This window comes from Poecilia reticulata, chromosome 12 (assembly GCF_904066995.2).
Source record: "Poecilia reticulata chromosome 12, P_reticulata-male-v2, whole genome shotgun sequence".
Taxonomy (NCBI): Eukaryota; Metazoa; Chordata; class Actinopteri; order Cyprinodontiformes; family Poeciliidae; genus Poecilia; species Poecilia reticulata.
The window spans coordinates 31,072,903-31,077,945 of record NC_088841.1 but is presented as its reverse complement, the minus strand read 5'-3'; the positions used below and the strand labels follow the sequence as shown (position 1 = coordinate 31,077,945).

Below are 5,043 nucleotides of genomic sequence, written 5' to 3'. Positions count from 1 at the left end.
CATTTTCAACAAGACTGTGAAAGTTGCATATCGGACTTCTCTATTTTTAAATAAGACATGGTACGTAAAAAGAAGATAACGGTTCAACGTGAAAAGGATCTTATAAATTAATAGAATGTATTTCGAACATGTTTAATATTTATTTTGATGGTTATTTAAAATATTTATTATTGGTAAGTTGCTCTGATAAAGAGCTTCGGTGTTGCTACAACACGGCTGTTGGGGGAAAAAAAGGTGAAGGGGAAGGGCACCATTTGTTAAGTTAACTAAATCCAGTTGTTGAATCATATTTGTTCGTAACTTAACATAGTCAGATTTTTAAAAATCGATTAAGTTTTAAAAGAAAAGATGACGGTTGGTCCCGTGATTTTCGCGGGCTTAGTACACTATCAGGGTGCAATATGCGCGCGCATCCTCAGCGGGCTGAGTCTACGTGTTCTAGCAGCAGCAGTAATGGCGGAGGAGAACAAGCAGAGCTATTAATAAAGTGGGTATATTATGCTTTTTTGAAAATAAAATAACTTTTACAAATTTATTAGGTGAGAAATTAGTTGTGTAAACCTGAATTATGCGTTCGGTTTATTAACAGCTTAATATAGCTTAATTACAAACATGCTCGGACGGTTTCGGACTTATCCGCTCCTCTGCAGCCGCTGGCTCCTCGCCTGCTCTGCCAGTTGACCGGGTCATCGGGTGCGGCTCGTTACGGCTTGTTAAGCCGAGAGAGAAAAACCGTCTCCCGACACATTGCTTTAAAACTTCCGCTGGTTTTCGGCAACAAGTTAAAAGCAAAAATGAGACGATATCTAATGTTAATGTTTGCTAATTTTATTGTTGTTACTATTAATTACAAATACAGTTATTTAAAGTTGGTGCTGAAAGTTATTACTTCCAAATTAAATATATCTGTCATTTTATTTTATTAAGGTACGGCATTTATTTTTAGGAACATAAAAACTACTCTGGACATTTGAAATTACTTGTTAATTACAAGTTATTTGCAGTGGAGACTGCTATGAGATTGAATTCAGTCATTCTTAAAGTTTGATTTGTGATTTTGTCTTTTCTGATTTTGTAATTTTACATCTAGGATCTTCAGGAGAATTAAGCGAAACCCAAACTCCTTGTTTTCAACGAAGACCTTCTGTATGGCCAAGAACATGAGTCTGCTCCCTTGAGGCAGTGGTCCCCAACCTTTTTATTACCGCGGACCTGTCAAGATTTGGTAATTTTGGCAATGGCCCGGAAGGGGAGGTGAGCTTTCATCAGATACGGCTTCTGCTTGTTTGCATTCCCGCTAAAGTCTCTTTTTCCCTTTATGACAATCTTACAACATCCTGCAGTGTGTGGCGTGTTACGTGGTGGTGTGTTCAATATTCCCGATCTAAAATCGGACATATTCAACATGTCTTGGCCCGATTACGGCAGCTTGGGGTTTTTCCCTGACTGGGAGGGAGAACGCAGCCTGTTGATTGTGACAGGTAGCCAATCAGAAAACACGGTGTCGTAAGAACGAAGGGGGAATCCCAAATTGAGAGTCCAGTGGACATCGGAGATATGTTGAAATGTTTATTATTATATGTAAAGGTCGTTATTATATATGGTTATTATATGTGGTTATGTTTATTCAGATAAAAATGTTAACTGCGAAAAAACATAACTCCAAATCATAGTGCAATAAATAGAGCGGCTGCCCAAACGCCTTTTCTTTTTGTCACGTCTGTTATCGCTTAAAATGAGCCCACAAACTATCACTACGTCATCCGTGTTTGATTATTCTGAATTCACATATGGTAAGATGAGGGTTTTACTGTATTTTCTTCTGGAATTTAGATGTTTGTGAGAGGAATCGCACATTTTAAAACTATAATTAGGCTATTTCAATCAAGACATGTTAAGTTTTAAAACTAGCTTATTTTAAATTTACTTTCTTAACACAAGGTACACCTACCCCACAAAATCCCAAAAACCGTTAGAGATAATGGGCTTAAATTTTTTCTGCTATTTCCTGGTTTTACACTTAATAGAAAAATGCATTCGTAGTACAAAAAATATAAAGAAAAAAAATTGATTGCCGGTACCTAGTTATAAAAGTATGCCATAAGGAAGTATGTTTGGAGAAAGAATATTAAAACAATAATCTATCTTATTCATTAGATTTAAATAGAGAAGATGGGCACATCCCACTACCTAATGCAATAATTCACACTACACAATTTTTTGCCCCTATTTTTCCTTCACGAAAATCTTAGATCGTTGGCCGATCTAAGATTCTTGCTGGTGGTTTCGTAACCGATCATCCTGCGGTGTGTGGTGGGTTACGGTAGATCGTCGTGGCCGCTCCGATATAAATCAGGGGTTTTCCCCGACTGGGAGCTTAACGCTGAATGTGACAGGTAGCCAATCAGAAAGCGCAGATTCTCCGCTGCGCTTTCTGAGGGGAAATTACGGAGGGGAATCCCAAACAGCTGACACGGCGCAACCCGAAGTCCAGCGGACATTGGAGATGATATGTGGAAACAACATTAATGTTTATTCAACATTTCGTTCAAAGAATATAGAAATGATAAGGAGAGGAGTTGGAGCCAAATTGCTACCGCAGTTGATGAACCCAGTAAGTTTTCAGCTGTTCTTCGTTAACCTGACATAAATAGGTTATGATGATTTTCATTCAGTCAGGACTTTACACTGACTCTAGCCACATGCATCACAGGTAGATTCTAGTAAAACATTGATTAATGCCTGGTTTTAAAATAAGTTAACTGGACTTGCAACCATTATTTTGTGCCCTTTTGGCTGGACACCACAAGGCACGACAAACCCGATCGAACCGTTGTACCTAGGGTTTCTGTCAGCTAATGTGTCCCTCAGGTTTTGAAAATGGGCAGTCGACTGACAATTCATGTAGTGTGCGGTGAACATTACACTAAGGAAATGAGGAAGGGAGGGTCAGTGGAGAGCACCGGAGGTGAGCCTTTTTTCATTCAGTGTCATCAATAGAAAGAAAAAATAGGCAGGAAGAGACGATAAAGCCGATAATTAAAATGAGGTTGATAGGTTTAATTTATCTTGCAATTAATTGATTTATCGTTTATTGCGACAGGCCTAATTTAACATTTTCTAATTTATTTATATTTTGTCTTTTTTTTATTTTAATTTTCCAGATGTCCCAAAAGAAGACATTACAGCTGTCCCGGATGTGGTAGCTCACCGTCAGAAGAAGAGGAAGAACTTTGGGACCAGTTTTTACTGCGTTCCCTAAAGAAAAACGATCTCAAACGGTGCTGCTCACTGTCAGAAGAAGATCCAAAACTTTCGGACCAGTTTATGAACTGTTCTCAAAGGAAAAACAACCCACAAACGTCTCACAAAAGAAGAGGCCTTCCTTTGTGAGAAAGGAGGTCTCTTCCTTCTCAAGAATGAATCATTATTGCAGTTTGAGTCAGGCACAACTGATCTTATCGTTTCCATAGCAACGATCAGAAGCAAGACCTTGCCCCAGAACTACAGCGAGCTCACTGATGAGGTCATATGTGACATCATGTGCATCACAGCAGATCAAAGACGTTCTGAGGCTTTGAATGCTGGAATCTCAACACATCAGCCAGAATCCAAACGCTTCATTGAGATTATTTTGTGACTAGTGACCATTTTCATTTTCCAACATGCCATATCCTTTTGCTTTACCACTTGGTTTAGGAGTCGGATATCTGGTGACAAAAGGGATGAAGAAGGTGTATGACCACTTCTTCCCAAAAGACGACTCAGACGAAAGGTGTGGAGACGACTCAGACGACAGGACCATTCAGGACGACGAAGAGCGAGATTTGTTCTGGGAAGGAATTCCATCCCGTCCCACAGCACAACCTGACCCGGAAGGGGATGAAGAGCGAGATTTGTTCTGGGACGGAATTCCATCCCGTCCCATAGCACAACCTGACCTGGATGACAATAATGGACCAATCGTACTAATTGAATCAACGCCTCCTACGTACAATTTTTTAAGTGAAAATAGAAAACAAAAAAGGAGGAGGTGTGGCTTCAATATTTAAGAATACCATAAACTGTAGCAAAAATCTCACTGGGTAATTTTATGTCTTTTGAATATCTTGGAATCGAGGTAAAAGGCCACAAACGAACTTTGACACTAACCATATACAAAACACCAACATATGTTGAAAATTTCTTTACGGACTTCAATGAGCTTCTATCTCTCATATGTGATAGATGCTATCTATCTATGCTTAGAACAGATCAATGAGTGGATGTGCCAAAACTTTCTCCAGCTGAACAGAAACAAAACTGAAGTTATTATCTTTGGACCTAAAGATGAGCGAACTAGAATCAATGCGCAGCTTCAGTTATTACAACTAAAAACCAGCGATCAGGCCGAAACCTGGGAGTAGTGATGGACTCTGACCTGAACCTTCAGAGCCACATTAATACAGTCACAAAGTCGGCCTTCTATCACCTGAAGAACATCTCCAGGATTAGAGGACTGATGTCTCAGCGCGATCTAGAGAAACTCATCCATGCGTTTATCTTTAACCGCATTGATTACAGCAACAGCGTCTTCACAGGTCTGACTAATAAATCAATCAAACAGCTGCAGCTGATCCAGAAGCTGTTGCTGCTGTTCTGACTAAAACCAGGAAGATGGAGACATAACACCAGTTTTAAAGTCCCTCCTCTGGCTCCCTGTAGCTCAGAGAATAGACTTTAAAATACTGATGTTAGTTTATAAATCACTGAACGGTTTAGCACCACAATACATTAAAGATCTGTTATTGCTGTACCAACCGTCTAGACCCCTCAGATCTTCTGGTTCTGCTCTGTATCCCCAGAACCAGACGAGGAGAAGCAGCATTTAGTTTCTATGCACCACAGATTTGGAACAAACTTCCAGAAAACTGTAAAACAGTTGAAACACTGGGTGCCTTTAAATCTCAACTTAAAACTCACCTGTTTAGAGTTGCTTATGGCTAAATTAGGGTTAGAGTGTGGGTTTTGATGTCTTCAATGTTTTTATGTCTTTAATGTTTT

General features: G+C 39.4%; 1 long non-coding RNA gene across 1 annotated transcript; it reads left to right on the top strand.

The window, feature by feature from the left end:
• The first annotated feature begins 277 nt into the window (after positions 1–277).
• Positions 278–2,547, top strand: LOC145554287 (uncharacterized). Its single transcript, XR_014090307.1, has 2 exons — positions 278–487; positions 1,091–2,547. It is a non-coding gene; the product is annotated as an uncharacterized LOC145554287 (long non-coding RNA).
• Positions 2,548–5,043: the final 2,496 nt, after the last annotated feature.